Source organism: Triticum urartu, chromosome 7A (genome assembly GCF_056163025.1).
Source record: "Triticum urartu cultivar PI428250 chromosome 7A, HENAU_Tu73, whole genome shotgun sequence".
NCBI classification, from domain to species: Eukaryota; Viridiplantae; Streptophyta; class Magnoliopsida; order Poales; family Poaceae; genus Triticum; species Triticum urartu.
Genome location: NC_141879.1, coordinates 30894020 through 30907574, shown reverse-complemented (window position 1 = coordinate 30907574; position 13555 = coordinate 30894020). Strand labels below are relative to the sequence as shown.

Below are 13555 nucleotides of genomic sequence, written 5' to 3'. Positions count from 1 at the left end.
TTTTTGTAGAGGATGTCTCCCCATGGTCGCTTGATGGCATTCTTTTCAGCATATTCCTTTGTCACAAATCTGTACTTGAACCACTGTTCTACCCAATAGCGTCGAATCCATTGGATTCGTGTTTTGCGCTGATTGTAATCCTCTTCAGGGTCTGTCTTGTAAAGCTCTGAGAGGTCATCTGGCAGATCTCTGGATGTTTCTCCACGACGCTTTCTGCCACCCTTCCTTACTGATTTCTCTGAAGCCATAAACTTTAACTTGAAAGGCTTCAACACGTTCAAAGGCTTCAAAGGTTTTCGCTTGCTGGACCAACAGGAACTGGCTTCGGGAGAGTTTATGTGATGCTGTAAGAATTCTGCAAATGAATGCAGACTATGAGAACCAAAGGATTCTCCCACGGACATGTACCTGTGACAGCATTAAGGTGCGAGGGAAGGGGAAGAGGTCATATGCATTCTCAGAAGATTTTGAAGGTAAATCAGTTTAGAAGACATTGACCTCATCATGCGAAGACATTCACTCATAGATAAGCAGTTGGTTCCAGATTTGTACGAATCCACAAATCAGTACAAGTGAGGAATCTAACTACTTTGTGAAGCATAAGTGAATATACTAGGCATGTTATGAGATGCAGTATGAGAGAGATCTAACTTGTGTGAATAGAAACTTCTTATGGTAGAAAGTGACAAAGCCATAAGATAAAAAGGGACTGTAAAAAGAAGTTTTATTTACCACACTGGGAACTGCTAGACGGAGTGGAAGAGGAGGCCGAGCAGTTCAATCTTCCGTGCCCTAACTTGGCGACGGAGGACACCTACGGCGACAGTGGAGAGGACGATGTCCGCGGTCGGCGTGAAGACGGCGTCGGAGAGGTTGCGGCAGTGAAGCATTCGTCGTCGGCGTCGTCGAGGGCTAGCGGTGGCGCTAGGGTTCGTGCGAGAGTGGAAGAAGAGATAATGACCGCTGTGAAGGGTGTATTTATAGGTACAGGGGCGGTACTATGTTATTACACAGGTGCCCCTAGCGATTCACATCTGAGGAACACGTGGCCATCATGCAGTATATTGGGGTTTGTTTCACGTCTCACACACGCCTGGATTGTCGGGTGGTCGTTCCAACTTCTCCGGGTTTCATGTGTAGGAATGAGCATTGAAAACGGACTTAATGTTTGTCTCTGTATCTTCTGCTGACAAGGACGCAGAGAAGACATTCGACAGTTTCAATAGAATGCATATGATTTGGAGAGATAGAGTTTGAGATAGAGAGCACAGAGAGGTTAGGGTCCGATCACATTCACTTGGATCAAAAGATTCAACAAGAAGACATAGCTATAAGTGAATGCTGTAGAGGACAGAACACTAGTATATATATATATAATCAACATAGTGAAGATAATCATGAAAACATGTTGAGATTGAAACCAAACCGAATGTGAAGACATAGCAAGGTAACGCCATGAGTGAAACACTTCAAATAGAACATTTGGTGGTGGAGTTACCCACCGTATAGGAAGTATTAGACCCAGACACGGCGCACAATTATCGTGGCGCTCCGAAGTCAAATTTCACATTAATGTATTCACACTTAGAATGTATGTCTTCATTGATTGAAGATATACTTTACTTCGTGTGTTGCACATCTAAGTCATCAATATGCATAAGTGTTAGGATGTGTGCCTGATCACAGGACATTTGAGAATTCGCTTCACAGCTAAGTGATGCGACTCCTTTGGTGCCGCTTGAAATCGAGCACACATGCAAACACTAAGCATAATATCTGGCCTAGATGCACATAGATAAAGCAAAGAACCAATCATGGAGCGGTATACCTTTTGATCGAACTCTTTACCATTGTCGTCAGGACCCAGATGATGCTTGGCTGGCATTGGCATCGTGAACCCTTTGCAGTCTTGCATACCGAACTTCTTAAGGCAATCTTTGAGATACTTCTCTTGAGATATGAAGATGCCGTTGCGTTGCTGTCGTATTTGAAGACCGAGGAAAAACTTCAGCTCTCCCATCATGGACATCTGATATTGCTCTTGCATCATATATCCAAACTCTTCACTGTACTTCTGATTGGTGCAGCCGAAGATAATGTCATCCACATATATTTGGCACACAAACAGTTCACCATCATATGTCTTCGTGAAGAGAGTGGGGTCGAGGGAACCAGGTATGAAGCCTTTGCTCTTCAGGAAGTATTTGAGTGTGTCATACCAGGCCCGAGGGGCTTGTTTGAGACCATACAGTGCCTTGTTGAGCTTGTATACCATATCAGGATGTTTTGGATCTTCAAAGCCAGGTGGTTGTGCAACATACACTTCTTCTTCAATCTTTCCATTGAGAAAGGCGCTCTTCACATCATTTGATAAAGAAGTATGTTGTGATGATTTGCATAGGCCAGCAATATGCGTATAGCTTCAAGTCTAGCCACAGGAGCAAATGTTTCATCGAAGTCAATGCCTTCCACTTGAGTATATCCTTGAGCAACTAGACGAGCTTTGTTTCTGACAACTTGACCATGCTCATCTTGCTTGTTGCGGTATATCCATTTTGTGCCTGTTATGTTGTGCTTCCGAGGATCAGGACGCTTAACCAGTTCCCATACATTATTCAGCTCAAACTATTGAAGCTCTTCTTGCATAGCTTGAATCCATTCAGGTTTCATGAAGACTTCTTCCACTTTCTTGGGTTCTGTTATTGAGACAAATGCGAAGTGCCCAGAGAAATTTGCCAGCTGGGTTGCCCTTGATCGAGTGAGCGGACCAGGTGCATTGATGCTGTCAATTATTCTCTCAATCTGCACTTCATTGGCAACACGAGGATGTACAGGGCGAAGACTTTGCTCTTGCTGATCATTGTCGTTGTTGGAGGGATTGTCTTCAGGTTGAGCATTGTCTTCAGGTTGATCTGGTGCCGAGATGATGAGTTCCTCTTCAGGATGAGCTTCAGAAGTTATGATTTCTCCAGTTCCCATTAACTTGATTGATTCATTGGATGCAACTTCATCTAGCACATTTGGCAAGTGCTCTCTTTGTGAACCGTTAGTCTCATCGAACCGCACATCCATGGTTTCAACCACTTTATAATGAAAGAGGTTGAAGACTCTATAGGAGTGCGAATCCTTTCCATATCCAAGCATAAAACCCTCATGTGCTTTTGGGGCAAACTTTGAAGTGTGATGTGGGTCCTTGATCCAGCACCTTGCGCCAAATACTCTGAAGTAACTGACATTTGGCTTCTTGCCAGTGAGGAGCTCATACGATGTCTTGTTCAGAAGCTTGTGAAGATAAACACGATTGATTGTATGGCATGCAGTATCAATGGCTTCAGGCCAGAATTTTCTTGGAGTCTTGTATTCATCTAGCATTGTTCTGGCCATCTCAATGAGTGTTCTGTTCTTGCGTTCGACGATGCCATTCTGCTGTGGCGTATACGGGGCTGAGAATTCATGTGTGATGCCCAAGGTATCAAGATATGTATCAAGGCCAGTGTTGTTGAATTCAGTGCCATTGTCACTTCTGATGTGCTTTATCTTGGCACCATAGTTGTTCATTGCTCGATTGGCAAAGCGTCTGAAGACATCCTGCACTTCAGTCTTGTAAAGGATTATATGCACCAAAGTGTATCTAGAATAATCATCAACAATGACGAAGCCATAAATACAAGCAGTAGTAGTAAGAGTTGAGTAATGAGTGGGACCGAAAAGATCCATGTGAAGCAGCTCCAAGGGTTGAGTCGTAGTCTTGATTGTCTTCGAGGGATGCTTGGCCCTCGTCATCTTTCCTGCTTCACAGGCACCGCATAAGTGATATTTCTTGAACTTGATGCCCTCGATGCCTATGACATGCTTCTTCTTTGCAAGGGTGTGGAGGTTCCTCATGCCAGCATGCCCAAGCCTCCGATGCCAGAGCCAGCATTCTGAAGCTTTTGCTAGAACACATACGGCAAGCATTGGTCCTACTGAGAAATCTACCACATACAAATCATCTTTCCGATACCCTTCAAACACTAGAGACTTGTCAGATTCCATTAGAACAAGGCAGCGATATTTTCCAAATATTACGATCATGTTCAAATCGCAAAGCATTGAGACAGACATTAAGTTGAAGCCAAGGGATTCAACAAGCATGACTTTGTCCATCTATTGATCCTTTGAGATTGCAAATCTACCTAGACCCAATACCTTACTTTTACCAGTGTCAGCAAATGTGATGTGGCTCTTGTCGGATGGACGTAAGGTTGAGTCCATAAGAAGGCTTCTTTTGCAAGTCATGTGATTTGTACACCCACTATCAATAATCCATTCTGAAGACGCTGGTGTCGTACCCTTGGCACCGCGTGCCATGAAGCAGTAGGTAGGAGCATAGTCGTCCTTGTCATTTGCATCGGCGTCGGTGGTGAAGTCATTGTCTTCAGTGTTGAAGATGGACTTGGCAACGTATGCTGTAGCCAGACTTGCAACACCAGAATAGGACTCCTCCTCAGACTCCACCTCCGCCTCCTCAGACGCAGACTCCTCCTCTGAATCCATTTCCTTGCCAACAAACGCACGTGCCTTGCCAGATGAGCTCTTCTTGTGTGATGAAGACTTTGAGGAAGACTTGGAAGAAGACTTTGAGTATTTTTTCTTCTTCTTGTCGTCAGAGTCATATGCCTTGCTCTTCTTCTTCTTCTTTCTGTTTTCATTGTCCAACTGCGGACACTCAGAGATGAAGTGGCCAGTTTTCTTGCACTTGTGACATGTTTTCTTCTTGTAGTCATGAGAAGAAGCTTCATCATTCCTTGAGCTTGATCGTGAGGACTTTCTGAAGCCTTTCTTCTTGGTGAATCTTTGGAACTTCCTTACAAGCAGAGCAAGTTCCTTTCCAATGTCTTCAGGATCGTCAGAACTGCTATCAGATTCTTCTTCAGATGAGGAGACAGCTTTTGCCTTCAGGGCACGAGTTCTCCCATAGTTTGGACCGTAGATATCTCTTTTCTCAGAAAGCTGAAACTCATGTGTGTTGAGCCTCTCAAGTATGTCGGACGGATCGAGTGTCTTGAAATCAGGTCGTTCTTGAATCATCAGGGCTAGGGTGTCAATCGAACTGTCAAGTGATCTCAGTAGTGTCTTGACGACTTCATTCTTGGTGATCTCAGTGGCGCCGAGGGCTTGAAGCTCATTTGTGATGTCAGTGAGTCGGTCAAATGTGAGCTGGACATTCTCATTGTCATTACGCTTGAAGCGATTGAAGAGGTTGCGAAGAACGCTGATTGTCTGATCTCTCTGGGTTGAGACGCCTTCGTTGACCTTGGAGAGCTAGTCCCAAACCAGTTTAGATGTTTCCAAAGCGCTCACACGGCCATACTGTCCTTTGGTCAGATGACCACAGATAATGTTCTTGGCAGTAGAGTCCAGATGAACGAACTTCTTGACATCAGCAGCAGTGACACCATCTCCAGCCTTGGGAACGCCGTTCTTGACGACATACCATAGGTCGACGTCAATGGCTTCAAGATGCATGCACATCTTATTCTTCCAGTAGGGATATTCAGTTCCATCGAAGACGGGGCACGCAGCGGAGACTTTAATTATCCATGCAGTCGACATAGCTAAAACTCCAGGTGGTTAAACCGAATCACACAGAACAAGGGAGCACCTTGCTCTGATACCAATTGAAAGTGCGTTATATTGACTAGAGGGCGGTGAATAGGGGATTTTTATGAAAGTCTTCAAAACATGAAAGTTTCGAAAACAAACGATAGAAATAAACCTATTACCATGCAGCGGAAGTTAGACTACACTAGATAAACCATAGTCATGTATTCAATGAAGTGAAAGGACAATGACTAACAGTAGCTAGGTAGTAAGGATCAGGCAGGAAGATATTAAGAAGCCAAACGGATCACACAGTCACTCAGTGAAGACAAAAGATAGAGCAAACATACAATGACTTCACACAGAGTAACAGTAAGTAAAGAGATGGGAAGGATGAAACCAGTGACTCGTTGAAGAAAAAGATTTGTTGGACCAGTTCCAGTTGCTGTGACAACTGTACGTCTGGTTAGGGCGGCTAGGTATTTAAACCAAAGGACACACAGTCCCGGACACCCAGTCCTAAACACGTAGCTCAGGACACCCAGTCCTCACCGTATTCCCCTTGAGCTAAGGTCACACAGACCTCGCCCAATCACTCTGGTAAGTCTTCAAGGTAGACTTCCAAACCTTCACAGACTTCGTTCACCGGCAATCCACAATATCTCTTGGATGCTCAGAACACGACGCCTAACCGGCTGGAGGATGCACAGTCCTCAAGTGTAATAAGTCTTCAGATCACTCAGACAAGAAGACTTAAGTGATGCCTAATTCTCTTTGGCTCTAGGTGGTTAGGGCATTATCCTCACAAGGAATTCTCTCTCAAAGGCTTCGAGGTGGGTTGCTCTCAAACGACAAAAGCCGTACTCTGAATCTGAGCAGCCAACCGTTTATGGTTGTAGGGGGTGGGCTATTTATAGCCACTAGGCAACCCGACCTGATTTGTCCGAAATGACCCTGGGTCACTAAGGAACTGACACGTGTTCCAACGGTCAGATTTTAAACTCACACGGCAACTTTACTTGGGCTACAAGCAAAGCTGACTTGTCCGACTTTGGACAAGATTTGCTCTCATAGTCTTCACTCGAAGACATAGGTTTTTGTTTAAGCATCACTTCAGTCATTCTGACTGGTTCTCTTGGACCCCACTTAACAGTACGGTGGTTCCTATGACTCAACACAGAAGAAAAAGAATTACGAAAGATCTAAGTCTTCGAGCTCCATAGGCTTCATGCGGTTTCTTCTCTTGTCATAGTCTTCAATGTGAATATCTTCATATACCACCTTTGACATCAATGTCTTCATACATTTTTAGGGGTCATCTCTGGTAGGAAAACCGAATCAATGAGGGACTTCTACCTGTGTTATCCTGCAATTCTCACAAACACATTAGTCCCTCAACTAGGTTTGTCGTCAATACTCCAAAACCAACTAGAGGTGGCACTAGATGCACTTACACTAACTCTAATAGTATGTGTGTTGACTTTTTTTTGTTATTGTCATCGACAACATGTGTTGAATGCTGAGAGAATACCTATGTAGTTAATGTTTCTCTTTTGCAAGAAATAGCATTTATATATAGTACTATAATTTAGAGGTTTTGCACTTTTTATATATTATTTTGCTACATGCTTCATGTTTTTAATGTTTAAAATTAATGTTTGTGTTGCTTTAGTTTTAGTTCATTTTGTAGCACCTATTATACAAATTTTTAACAAGGTTTCCGGAGCAACGCGCGGGGTATCATCTAGTTGAAGAAAATTGTTCGAAATATTACAAAAGAGGAGAAATTAATTACGAGTAATAAATGGATAAACACATGACTATCGCACGCTGCCGCGTAGCCACAATTCCATACATCATGTCTGTTCAACAAAACTGGTTCCCTCACAAAGACTGGATTTCATTTCTTCTTCATCCTACAGCTTTCTTCCGCCCCTTGTGTGTTCGTTTCTTTCAAACAAGTTTTGCTTGGTATTGAATTATCTACTTCTTCAGGGCCCTCGCCCGTTCTAATCAATATGCTCCCTCCCGTGATCGTCGATCTGTAGTTATGGCCAACGCCGGTGTCAACAATGTCCCCGCCGCCGGCGAGTGGGGAGCCGACCCCGCCGTGGCCTCCGTGGGAGGCAAGGCACAGTCCCCACCACCCTCGTCCAGGTACAATGCATCGTCGGAGTTGGAGGGGTACCTGGCAGGCACCGAGGAAGGGCATGGATCGGGTGTGGTGCTAGCGCCCCTGTTGCAGTGCTGCCAGTTGAAGCGGCGGCTGCGGCAGTGTGGTCCCTCTCTTTCCGGTCCGCGTCGGAGTGGGGAATGGATCCGCGAAAGGGTATGGAGCACACCATATCGCTGCTCCCGGGCCGACGGCTCCCCCATGCACTTCTTTGCCGTCTTCGACGGCCATGGCGACCCCTAGTTAACATTCCAAGCCACCTCCGGGTCTAGTGGTCGACACCGTCCACGTACTTTCCACTACACCTTTGATTTGCTTGCTACGTCAAGGTGCAGTGTCAGCCCTGTGCAGGTAACAGATGGACGTCATACTTGCGGTAACAGATGGACGTCATACTTGCGGACGAGCCGGCGGGCACGGTAACAGCCTACCCGAAGGAGCACCCGGAAAAGGATGACGAGGCGGAGCATCTTGTGTGGGAGGCGGCGCTGAAGTGGAGCTTCGAGCGGGCGGATGCGCTGTGGATGGGGCAGTCGGCATCGGGATGGCCCATCATGGGGTCCACCCACCGCCGTGGTGGAGCTCCTGGTGCGTGCCAGAATCCTCTGCCGCGCTGGAAACGCCTAGCCACTCTCCGAGAACCACAAGGTGAGATTAATTACCTCATGCATATTGCCTTTCTCTCCTTTGATCTCGTCTGGCTATACGAATTTGAGCTTCATGCATAGATGCAGCTGGAGCTGCTTGTTGGGACGGCGGCGGGAGAGGAAGTGTGCGCCTCGGCAGACGGGCAGCTGCGTGTACGGGGAATGCTTGTCATGTCGTGGGGTTTGGATATAAGTTGTTCCGAGGCGCACTCATACAACAAGTACTCCCTCTGGAAGAAAAGATAAAAGTTGTTTAGATCTCTTGTATTTATTTACGGAAGGAGTACAACTTAGGTAGGCCAAAAAGAAAGAAGTACTGCCTAAGCCTGCCATTGGACGACCATGCGACCTCAGTCAGAGAACGTTGCCATCAGGAACGGGCCGAGCGACTTAAGACAGACAAGAGACAACAATCAATCTCAGACAGCGACCTCAGTGAGACTCACGGAAGAGCAAAAAATAACAACGGGAGCTTACACATATCACGAGGCCTAGAGTGGACACGGTTCTCTCTAGAAACGCCACCTCTGCTACACAGATCATCATAGACAACAGACAGCCAAAGCGGCCGGCCATTCCTCAGCGAAATAATTCCGGCGCCCCAGATCAGATCCCTGGGAACACACGTCAGGCTCGAACCACCCGTCGTACGTTCGTGAACTCGCGGACCAAGGAGTGCACGGGCATGCCTCAGATCGGCCCCGGGCCAGATCACAGCGGAGAAACTTTTAACGACCCGCGGGCCACCGCTAAGCAAACTAATATCTATCTCCGATCGACCACAGTTCCATTAAATAAAAGGTGATTATCAAGGAGACCGGTGGAGGATTTAGCAAACCTTCGGGTCAGGGTCAGATTTACCTACACTTTAGATACATACGTACACGTTTTGTTTCCATGCATTAACATTGGCTTTGTACATATCTATCTTATACAATATACAGAGAAACGAAAGTATGTGTTAAAGATTTTTTAATAAATATGTGATCCACATTTTTTTCAGAAGTATGCAATGAACATGTTTTTTTCCAAATATGTGATGAACATTTTTTTAGAAATATGCGATGGATAGTTTTTCAAGTACACGGTAAATATTTTTGAAATACAAATGAACATTCTTTAAATACGGAGTGAATATGTTTTGAAATATATTTTGAATATTTTTTGAAAATGCGGTTAACATTTTTTAAATACACGATGAACTTCAAATATGTGTTGAACATTTTTCAAATACAAGATGAACATTTATTCAAATATGTGTTGAACACTTTTTGAAATATCTGTGGAACACCTTTTCAAGTACACGATGAACACTTTTTTGAGTGCACAATGGATATATTTTTTCAAATACATGATGAACTTTTTTTCCATACGAGTGTGGCGCAAAAACGCTTCCCGCCTGAATTTTTTTTCTTCATCCTCCCACCTTCCTCGTCTTTTCTCCTTTCTCGCATCCGTTTCTTTCTTTCCACTCTCAACCTCTACACCCTATCTCTTCCAAGACAGGTTACTTGGTTGGCTTCTTAAAAATAAAAATTGAAACTCATCTTTTGAACTAGTAGGAACTATTTTTTTTAAATAGTGATGATGGGGAACATTACATGAAAATCAAAAAAAAAATCCTACGTAACACCCAACATCTAATCTTGGAGAGATGCAAAGCAACGAGAGGGGAGTGTGTCTAGATACCTTGTAGAACGAAAGCGGAAGCGTATATAACGCATTGATGTAGTTGTACTCTTCGCGATCCAATCACGATCCAATCCGATCAAGTGCCGAATAGACGGCACCTCCGCATTCAGCACACGTGCGGCTCGATGACGTCTCCTCCTTCTTGATCCAGCAAGCAAGAGAGGCGAAGTAGATGGGATCTCAACCAGCACGACGGCGTGGTGGAGATGGTGATGACACCTATGGAGCACCAGCAGAAAGCTCTATTTCCTGTGCACTTGTGGAGGAAAGTCTCATCAAGTTACCCCATATAGTGATGCTACTGCTACGGCCAGGCTTTTCTGTAATGATCCACGAAAATGTGCAGGATCTGTTGGATCTGCATGAAACTGCTAGATAAATAAAAACTTATGGTAGGTCAACTGCTCTCCCAATTCATTATTCCTTTTTTTCTTTCAATAAAATGAACCATTGGAATCACATGGACAGGCTCCCCCACAGGCACGGCATGCCGCCATGCCTCCGCCTGCTAGTATTAATAATGCATCCCATGCATGCAGACATATCCAGTAATGAAAATGAACACACTGCTGGAGTTGCTCGCTAGAGAAATCTACACTTGAGGTATGTTTGAACATTTTCGCAAGGTCCTATATGAAGCAGGGCAGTACAAGGTAGATGAGATCTGTAAAGGAAAAACCTATTTTGTGTGGCGGTACCATCCAGAAAAACATGACCAGTGGTGCAGGGTTCAGGGTTGTGTACAAAGTCGAAGTTGTTGAGGAGGGCAGGGAACTGATATGTGAGTGTGGTAATTTTGAGCACACAGGCTTGCTGTGCTGCCACACTGTTAAGGTAACAATATTTATTGTGATGATCAAGGCTTTTGCTGCAAGCCTGCTAAATCAAAAAAATTGTTGAGCAGCATAATTAAGCATACGAACTATGTGTTTTGCAGGTCCGCGATTTCCTTGTATAAACTAGATAGAGGCAAAGCTCATTGTGAAACGTTGGACAAAAGATTGAGGGATATGCGGCTAGACCACTTGGCACATCTTCAGGGCAAAATTTGTGTAAACTCGATAACATTCGGACACTCAAATATGTGGACCCATGCCCTTGAAGTTGTAAGGCTGGGAGATGCAAATACAAGTGCATACGAGTGTGCAAATATCTTGAAGACAGCAATGGCTAAACTGACACCTATATATAGCCACTGTTGCGGGATGGAATGGAGCTAGAAGACTGAATCAAGACAAGGGGAAAGATAAGGAACCGATTCAGTGAGGGCACCCTCCAGCGGGTGTGGGAGCGACGCTAAAGGTAGTGACATTGGTAATTTCATCGCTCTAAAGGCTCCAGAACGAAAGCGTAAGCCAGGTCGACCAACCATCGGTAGGGACAAGCCTCCATATGATGTTCAGGGTGCGAAGAGAAAGCTGCCGATGGATGCGGTGCAAGCAAACACACTCGCTTCTGTAGTATATGCCTGGAGCAATGTCACAAGAGCACCACGTGTCCACAGAGGGCCGACCTTCCTCAAAAAGAAAGAAAAGAGGCAAAATGCTGAAACTATGGCATCGGTATTCACAGGAAGAACACCTACAACAAGCCTAAGGTTGTGCTGCATATTGTTGAAAACGCCACTTTAGATGGAAATGCCATTTGCGGGTGACCTGGTTAGATTCAATATTTTTTTCTGCGAGTTGCTGAGGGCTCCGTGGTTGCTAGCTAGAAGACTGTTATTCTTAATAGAAAAAACTGTTACTGAGTAGTATGTGCTGTTGTCATCAGTTTATGTGTTGTATGCATGTTTATCATCAAAAAATGTTATGAGCGAAATTTGAGTGCCATCTCATATGGAGTGTGCATTATCCCATGGGTTTCATTGCAATTTTAGTTGACAATTCTCAATTTGGTCTACTGATGTGTGTGAGCAAAATTTCAGTTGATTGTTTCTGTCCCCCTCTTACAAAATTTGTTACCATCAGGATCCACTATGCAGCTAGACCGTGGTGGCAACGATTCAATGTGACTGCGGCCTAAAACAGGTCAACACACTCCTGCTGTATGTCATGGGCGGGACCCGTACAGTTTTATTTTAGAACTGCTTGAGAGGGCTCCCCAAGGAAGCGGGGTGTACTTAACGAGGGGCTGCATCCCCTCCGGAGAGCACACACCGGAGCTTCATCTACAGTCTACATGGGATCAAGACGACCTGTGTGTGAGTGGACATGTTTGTGCTGGCTTCCTACGGGAGCTCCTTCTGTTCGAGCTGGAGTGCCCTTGCTGTCGGCGCTGACCAAGGCAACCATGTTCAGAATGTGAGTTCTGAAGAACACGCCAGTGGTGGCATTGCTCCAGCGCATGCGGGTTTTGTACATCAGCATTCACTGATCCAAGTACATGCTACTCACTTGCCGATGTACGTCGCAAAATTTGAGTTGGTGGGCATACCCAGCCCATTTACGTGCCGTTTGAACCCCTGGCACATGTTTTTAATGAGCCAAAACGTCATAGCAGTCTAGCCAAGTTGAACACCAGACCGATTGGCATTGAGGAAAAGGGCTAGTTTGGGTTAATTTTTTAGAGAACAGGGTTTTTTTGTGTGTGGAGGTATATGGGTTATTTTTTATGCTGAACATTTGATAGAGATCCAGTTTGTCAACTCTCACTAAATGAAGTGAGTGTATCAATACCGTTTTTACTCAGTTCTTGAATATTGAAATCCAAGGTGGGTGATGGATGTGTTTACTACTAATACATATAAATGTCAAACGATGTTAGTGCTGATATAGAGGCGAGGCGGTGCAAGTAAAATGCCTCCCATGAGAATAAAAAAAAGTAGATGAAACAAACCATAAGCATTTGCTCTGATATTTTTGCTTCTTGACGTATTGCCACTAGGGCAGTTGCCGCAGCAGCCGATTCTGCCTCCTTTTTTATAGCATATTCTTGCAGACTTCCAAATGTCGGCCCATCTATGGTCACTGTTGACTTGAAGATAGGTTCATGATGCGGACCACTCTGAGTGGTGTTATACAAATGTAAATCTTTCTGTAGGTCTTGAACATAATTTCGTAACTGTGACTTGTAAGAAAGATGGATTTCTGCAATATATAAATAAATTAGTGAGTACCACAAATATAGAAGAAACATGTGTGAACGATCATCATGAGCATTTTCAGTGGCAGGAATAAAAACGTCACAGCGGCATGATAGAGACGTAAAAAATCAAATCAATTTTTGGCATGAGGGGCATTTATATGACTACATAGGTAGTAAAGGCCAATCAAGAGAACAGAAAAAACAAAAGAATAATCTTCAATAGCCAATAAGCTATCCATTTCTACTAGACGCTCTCTGAGTAGCTAGCAATCAAAACGGCTTAAACCTTCATTTTCACAGTTGACACCACTTATATATATATGGTGGTCTGCAAACAACCGGCAACGTAACCCACATATATGTATAGAGTCTG

At 44.5% G+C, this 13555-nt stretch overlaps 1 pseudogene; it reads left to right on the top strand.

The window, feature by feature from the left end:
- The first annotated feature begins 8139 nt into the window (after nt 1-8139).
- LOC147957291 (uncharacterized) lies at nt 8140-11749 on the top strand (annotated as a pseudogene).
- Nucleotides 11750-13555: the final 1806 nt, after the last annotated feature.